Here is an 8408-nt window from a genome sequence, read left to right on the forward strand (position 1 = left end):
CTAAGAATTATCTTATTATACAAGTTGTTAACTATACAAGCTTTTACAACCTTTAACATTTATTTCTAATCTACTAACTATACTCACAACTTTACTTACTCTATAATTTATTTTCCTGACTCTTCTACTAATTTGATTACTAGTATTATAATAATGTATCTTTTGAGTAGAAAGTACTTAAGGTCTATCTGAGACACTAGTTTCTTATTAATCAGAACTGTAGAACAGTCAGAGTCAATTATAGGTTAAATATAGATTAGAGTAGAACTACCTTCTGTAAGAATATAGTAGTTTAGAAATAGTAAGGAGTCAGAAATTAGAATGTACTCAGATTTGTCTCTACTTACAGGTTCTAGCACTATAGACTACTTAGTTTATATAAGTATAGTAGACTTTTGCTTTAGACATAAAGACTCTATATACACTTTTATAATAGAAACTATGTCTTTAGGTTTTAGTAGACCTGTCAGACAATTGTTACTCTTATAGTTTACAAACAGTTTATAGTACTAGAAACATTCCTAGTTCTTTATTAGAAGTTAGTACTCTGTATAAGACAAAGTAATACACTTTATAATACTTTCTAAAGTAGTCTTTAGACTGACTGTTATTAGGGTAAACTTTCTAGTGTACTACTTCTCCTAGTCCTTCTTCTAGGCCTGTTCTATAGCTAACATAGTCTTTATACTATTGTAAACCTTTGTACAATCTGTCTCTAATTGTTCTACTAGCTTGTATACATACTCTAACTATTTACAGAGTTTTGTACAGTCTGTTACTTCCCTTCCTAGAATTGGTTCTAGTGTTAGAAGGTGATTTACAGGATTAGGAATCTAGCTATTTACTAGTACTACTATATGTACCCTTTCTATGTATGTTATAATCTGTTTAGTATATGTTAGAACTACTTTTAAAAGTACTAAGTAAAGCTTAAACTAAAGATTAGGATACAGATTAGCTTTAAGAAGCTTACAAAGACTGTTAGGATTAAGCTACTAATCTTCTGAGAGACTAAAATTTATTCTAGTAACTTATAACTACTATTCTTAGAAGTTGTAACTGTCTTACTATGTTGTAAGTAGCTTGTTCTGAGTTTACTCTACCTAGTCTATAGAAAGTATTTTGTATTAGAGCTCCTAATAGAATTTGTCTAGTATAAGTGTCTTAAACCTAGTCTAGTTATATTTATACTACTAACACAGTCTACTGTTCTGTAAGTAACTTATTATAACTGTAACTATGTAGGTTACAAGTACAGACTTAGTAAATGTGTATATACAAAATACAGAGATTTATAACTAAAGAGTATATAGTGTTGAATCACTCTGAGTTAACATTAGAGGCTTTATAACATTCTCTTAAATCAGTTAAGCTTTAGTAAACATAGTTCAGAACATTATAACTTTCTAGTAGTTTAGAGTAAGCTTGCTTACATTATTATCTACTTCTAATAACTTTAAGCTACTCTCTGAATCTGAGCTTAGAGTAGCTGTAGATAGTAGTAGTGTTAGGGAAGTGAATACAGATTCTTTAATTAACAGAGGAGTAACTATAGTAGTATCTAACAAGATTCTATACTAGGAGAAACAGACCCTAGTTATGTATAGTTAGAAAGATAGTAGAAATTGCTTTAAGACTATAGTAATACATTCAGAAAGGCTAAGAGAGTCTTACTAATAGTAGGAAGCATTCAGAAAGGTTAGAGAACCTTACTAATAGTAGGAGAGATGTTTAAGAAGATTAGGAGAATCCTACTAACATATAGTATAATAAAGACTACTTTGTCAATATTTAAAAAAAAGTAGAACAGTACTAGGAAAGTACTAAACACTGTTACAAACAAGTTCCAAGTTTGTAGTAATACATAAAGGCTGACAGAACAAAAGTATCTTTGTTACAGTTAGGAATACAAACTAATATATGTACAGACAAAGAACTCACCTTTGTTACAGTTAGGAATACAAACTGATACAACAAAGGTAAAGGATACTAACTATATATACTAAGGAAATGGTTCATACCTAAAGGGGAAAATAAAAGAGGGAACAAAAAGGGAGACATAATATATACTTAAAGGGGAAGACAAAAGGAGATAGTATACATTTAGGAATGTAGAGAAGGTAGTTATAACAAAAGGAGGACTTGATACAAGTACAAAAGAGAAGGTATGTAGCTTAGTAAGCTACTGTAAGAATTTATGTATAGGAAACACAGTTCTATACTAGAACAGGTATAGAACTGTATAGAAACTGTTGTAAGCTGTCAGGCAGGCTTACACCTCTACACATTTAAATTCTAGTAAGTGTTACAGTTCTCTGCTCTTGTACCTTCAGTTCCAAGGGTTCCACACCCTTCTGTACTAGAACTCAGGACTTCTGTCTCTCAGAGGCACTGTCTATAGACTATATGTATGCTGACTCTTACTACTACCCTTCCTTACTTCATCATTCCATTCCTTGACCACCCCTTCATTCTTTGTATCATTCTATAGTCTCTTACCCTTTGTTCATCCCTTCATTCTTTGCACCTTTATCTTTGACATTCCTTTCTTTCATTCTTTGTGGCTCATCATTCTTAGTGGCTCATACTCCCTGAGTACTCTTGTGTAGTTTAGTATATATAGGCATACAAGATCAGACTGGTCCTGTAGTCTTGATCTTGTCTACTCTAGGTAGTCCTGTACTCTTAGGCTCACTCTATATACCCTACTCTTGTCTCACTCTCTCTCTCTGCCCATTCTACAAGTTCTGACTATGTTCTAGTGTCTATGTTCCATATTTCTGTTGTATAGGATAGTTGTAGCCTGGGTCCCCTTGCTGAGCCTTTGGGTCCCCTCTACACTGTTACTGACATCAGATCAAGACTACCCATTACCACCCTACAACTCTCCTACGTTTCAGGCATTGGTACACACTGTTGTGTCAATCTCTTTCCTTTGTCCTGACCCTTTTACATTTTTAAATTTTAAACTTTCTAAACCCTTTTAAACTTTTGCCACCCTTCTTCTATTCATTACCCCTTTTAGTTTAGTGTCAATTCCTTTGTAGTGTAAACATGGACCCTACTATACTGACTACCACCCCTACTGTCCCACCAGATCAGCAGTTACAAGCAGAACTAGCTCAATATGTGTAGACCTCCATCTAAGAGGCCTTTACTAACCACATACCCCTAGCCCCTTCAGAACCTGTTCTGATTGTTCCAGAAGTCACAACCTGTTCTAGAAAGAAAGTGTATGTAGCCTACCCTTTGGACTTTAATAGGTAGTACTTCAAGGACTTCCAGCACCAAGTTGAACTATACATGGCTGCTGCTTCAACCAATCTATCCTCAGATCTCAATCACATCCTATTTGTCCTCTCCTTCATGAAGGAAGGCAACACAGCCACCTGGGCCCAGAACTGGATCAAAGGTCATTAGATTAGAAGCCTGATCTGACTTTAGAACAATGAGTCATACTCAGAATTCATAGGGCAGCTCTGTACTTCCTTTATTAATCTGAATGAGAAGCACAATGTGTAGAACAAGCTTGTGTCTCTGTAACAGGGCAAACATTCTGCCAATGCCTTCTTTCAGGAGTTTGATATCCTGGCCCAGAAGGCAGGATTCACACTTGGGTTCAATGATGTCCTCATCAGAATGCTTGAAAAAGCTCTTCACCTGGAACTAGTCAATAAGATTCTCAGAATGATGCTAGAACTAGTCACCTACACTGAGTGGAAGATGTGCACCATCTCCTTCAACCAAGCTGTAGCTTGGATGCATTAAGTCTGTACAGAACACTTACACATGTGTCTGACTCTAACAGTTCTGAGCCCTCAGATCAATCTGCCTGTAATTTGTAATCAATCTGTTCTAATAGACATTAGAGAAGCCTAAAAGTGAGGAGCATACTTTGCCTGCAGAAAGTCAGGGCACCAAATTAAAGACTGCCTACAGAAGTAACAGCATATCTGTCAGGTCATTAGAGTGATAATGAGTGATGAGCAGGATTTGTAGTAAGAAGCCTTTTCTACAAATCCAGAAGTTACCTCAGAACTCCTAGACCCTGACTATGTACCTCAGAATTTTGTAGAGGCCTAACAGTGAATGTAGTACTGAAGGGCTATGACTCAGATTTTTTAATGGCCACTTTTGATTCAATGGACACTGTAGGATTAGAAGTAAATAAAGTAAGAAAAGTAGAAAAAGTAGAAAAAGTAGAAAAAATAAATTAACAAAATTATTTATTAGATAGAAAAAAGTTGAAAACAAAAGTAGATAGTTCTCCTATTTCTTCTGATTCTTTTGATTCTTCTCTTTGTACTTTATCTGAGTCTAAATCTGTACAATCCAACCTACTACTTCTGCATTCTAAGATCTCAGAACGTTCAGAACATTACCCAGCCCTATTCACTACTCAGTAGTTTGTCTATAGTATTAAGTAGGGATGGCCTCAGCTGAGTTCACAGCTGAGGACATGGGTCTGTCCTTGTTGAAAGAGAGAGGTTAATGAGGAAATGTTAGTGTATATACTTACCCTCTTGGACAACAAGGCTGCACAAGCTGTACATTCCCTTCAGAACAAGTAGCAGTTCATCTGAGAACATTCCAGACACTAGCTCTAGGTCCCTGTCCTCTTAGCTCCCTTCTCAGGATTCCCCCAGATCCAAACAACAGCTCTGGTAGACAGTAGATACACTGGTTTGTGTATTAATAAGGCCTTTGTGTAGGAACACCACCTCCCTACTTGACACATTCTACTTCCAATCCTAGTATACAATGTAGACAGAACTATGAACTGGAATGGTTGAATCACTGAGTTTGTCCAACTACAGATGACCATTCAGGATCATGAGGAAAGTATCAAGTTCAGAGTCACCAACCTCAGAAAGATGGATGTCTTCATTGGATTTGAATGGCTCAAGGCTCACAACCCTACCATTGACTGGTTAGAGCAGACACTTGTGTTTGATCAGTGTCCTAAGTCTTACAGCTACCTTGTACTACTGTTCTGAGTGGATACAGATGCTTCTAATGTTACCAACAGTTCTGATGAAGGTGACTGGTTGTTCTTCTTTGACTAGGATAGATATGTGGATACATATTCTAGTCAAGGCAGAGTAGAGTCAATCTGAAGGATGTCCAAGACAGAACCAGTCTAGAACCCTCTTAGAACAACTCTACTCTAGAATGTACACAGACCTAGCCCACCAGATTTTGTCTGAGAGTTCCCTAAAGTCTTCAGTAAGGAGGAATTTGACTAGCTTCCTGAACACTGTCCCTAGGACTATACAATTGAATTGACCAAAGGTTTCCAACCTAAGGATTGTAAGGTCTACCTGCTCAACAGAGATGAGTAGGAGGTGCTTGACAAGTTCCTTTAGGAAAATCTTCAGAACAGCTGGATCCAACCCTCAAAGTCCTCTATAGCCTCCCCTTTCTTCTTTATCAAAAAGAAAGATGGGAAGCTCTGCCTAGTCTAGGATTATTATTGTCTCAATGAGAGTACTATCAAAAACAAGTACCTGCTCCCCCTGATTCAGGAGCTCATTAATAAGACACATACATCTAGGGTTTTCACTAAGTTGGACATTCAATAGGGATACAATAATATTCAGATCTGAGACAGAGATGAGTGGAAGGCTGTGTTCCAAACTAATTACAGATTGTACAAACCAACTGTAATGTTTTTTGGACTAACCAACTTGCTCACAATGTTCCAGTCATTCATGAATCACATCCTCACAGATCTGATTGACTTGGGGCACATTAGTGTGTATCTGGACAACATTCTGATCTTCACCCAGACAGTTGAGTACTATTACTGACTGATCCAAGTAGTTCTACAACAGCTCTGAGATAATAAACTGTTCCTCTAAGAAGCAAAGTACTCTTTTACACAGGAGTCAGTAGATTATCTAGGCTTCATAATCAGTAGAGGAGAGGTCTGTATGGATCCAGCAAAGGTGACTACAGTTTGGAACTGGCCACAACCTCAGAACCTGAAACAGGTCCAAACATTCCTTGGGTTTGCAAACTACTACTAACACTTCATTTGAGGCTTCAGTACCATTGCCCAGCCCCTTCACAATCTCACTAGCAAGGATGTTCCTTAGTAATGGGATGATCAGCAGCAGTCTGTGTTTGAGTCCCTCAAGCAGACCATCACCAGCAAGCCTGTATTAGCAGTTCTGACAGTTGTAGACAAGTTCCAAGTTGAAGCCAACTCTTCTGACTTTGCAAATAGAGCAGTACTGTTCTAGTTTATTGACAGAAAGTAGTGTCTGATAGTGTTCCAATTGGAATCCCTCTCTGTAACAGAATGGAACTACCCTATCTATGACAAGGAACTCCTCACAATTGTCTGTTCCCTAGAGGAGTGGCATCAATATCTCCTCAGTACTACACAGAAGTTTGAGATTTGGAGTGATCACCTTAATCTCTAGTACTTCCAGGTGCCTCAGAAGCTTAACTGTTACCAAGCCTACTGAATGTTAGAACTGTAGGACTTCAACTTTGTACTAACCCACAAACCCAGAATACAAATGACAAAAGCTGATTTACTCTTAAGACAAGCAGGTTATAAAAGGGGGGAGAATGATAACAAAAATCTTGTTCTCCTAGACAATTCCTGTTTTGTGTCTGAGACAATCTGAGAGATCTGACTTGAATCTGAGGATGTTGACTTTGTCACCTGTATACAGTGAGCTCTGAGACACACACAGGACTGAGTCATAGTGAAGCAACTAGAGAAACAGGCTAGGGATTAGGAGGAGGATGAGGATGGACAGGTTTACTAGGAAGGCTGACTGTATGTTCTGAAGGATCAGAAACTGTAGGAGGACATTGTCTGAGCTTATCACAACAATCTGACTGTAGGACATCTGGGCCAACACAAAATGTAGGAACTCATTACTTGGAACTACTGGTAGCCTAGAATACAGAGGGAAATCCTGAAGTATGTGACTGGTTACAATATGTGCTAACAGACTAAGGCCCACCAGACAAGGGTTTGGGCTCCCCTACATCTGTATCAGATCCTAGATCACCCTTGGGAAGAAGTCTTAGTAGACCTGATCAGTAAGCTACCTGAGTCTTAGGGTTACAATACTATCTGTATGATTGTCAACCAATTCTCCAAGCAAGTCCATATAGTTCTGACCCAAACAGAACTCACTTCTGAAGGCATAGTGTGCATTTATCAGGATCATGTCTTTCAGTTACACAGACTCCCTCAGAAGCTCATTCATGATTACAGACTGTAATTCAAGTTGAAATTCATGTAGGACTTGTATGTGCTTCTCAGAATTCAAGGGAACCCTTCCACTACCTATTACCTACAGACTGACAGTCAAACTGAGTGAGTCAATCAGGAGATTGAGCTCTACCTTCAGATGTTCATCAATCATCAGTAATCAGATTGGTCTGAATGGCTAGCTCTGGCAGAATTTGTGCACAATAACTGGCAACACTCTACAACAGGACAGTCCCTGTTCTTCCTCAATTATGGGAGACATCTGTACTAGGGGACAATTCCAAACTGGAACAGCAGTTCTGAATCTGTAACAGACTTTGTAGAACAGATGCACAGAACTAGGGAGGATGCACAAGCTCTTTTGGAAAAGGCAGTACAGGTTATGAAGTAGAACTATGATTAGAAGAGGTCTGCAGCCAAGGATTACCAGCCTGGTGACAAAGTTATGCTGGAAGCCACTAACCTGACCACAGATTGCCTAATGAAGAAGTTGGACAACAAGTGCTTCAGACCCTTTGTTATTGAAAAGAAGGTCAGTGCCTCTGTCTACAAACTCCAACTTCTAGCAACATAGAAGCACATACACCCAGTGTTTAACAAGGTTCTACTGTCTCAATACTATGATCTAGGTTTTCCTTCACAGTAAAGACCCCTACTGCCTCTACCAGAACTCATTGGTTCCAAACCAGAATACAAAGTAGAGTACATAGTAGATGCTAAGCTGGTGCACAGAAAACTCAAGTTCCTTATCTACTGGAAGGGATACCCAGTTGAAGAACACACTTGGGAACCTGCTGAGAATCTCACCCATACTACTAAGGCAATCTGAGACTTCTATCAACTTCATCTGGGTGCTCTGTGTCAACTCTGCCTCATGGATTTCCAAACCCTACCATTCCAACCTATGCCCAAGCTGCTGACCAAGCCCAATGCTCACTAATCAGGACGATTGGTTTTAGAGGGGGGGTGATGTTACAGTTCTCTACTCTTATACCTTCAGTTCCAAGAGTTCTGCACCCTTCTGTACTGGAACTCAGGACTTCTGTCCCTCAGGGGTGCTGTCTATAGACTATATGTATGCTGACTCTTACTACTACCCTTCCTTACTTCATCATTCCATTCCTTGACCACCCCTTCATTCTTTGTATCATTCTATGGTCTCTTACCCTTT

This window comes from Fomitiporia mediterranea (assembly GCF_000271605.1).
Source record: "Fomitiporia mediterranea MF3/22 unplaced genomic scaffold FOMMEscaffold_1, whole genome shotgun sequence".
NCBI classification, from domain to species: domain Eukaryota; kingdom Fungi; phylum Basidiomycota; class Agaricomycetes; order Hymenochaetales; family Hymenochaetaceae; genus Fomitiporia; species Fomitiporia mediterranea.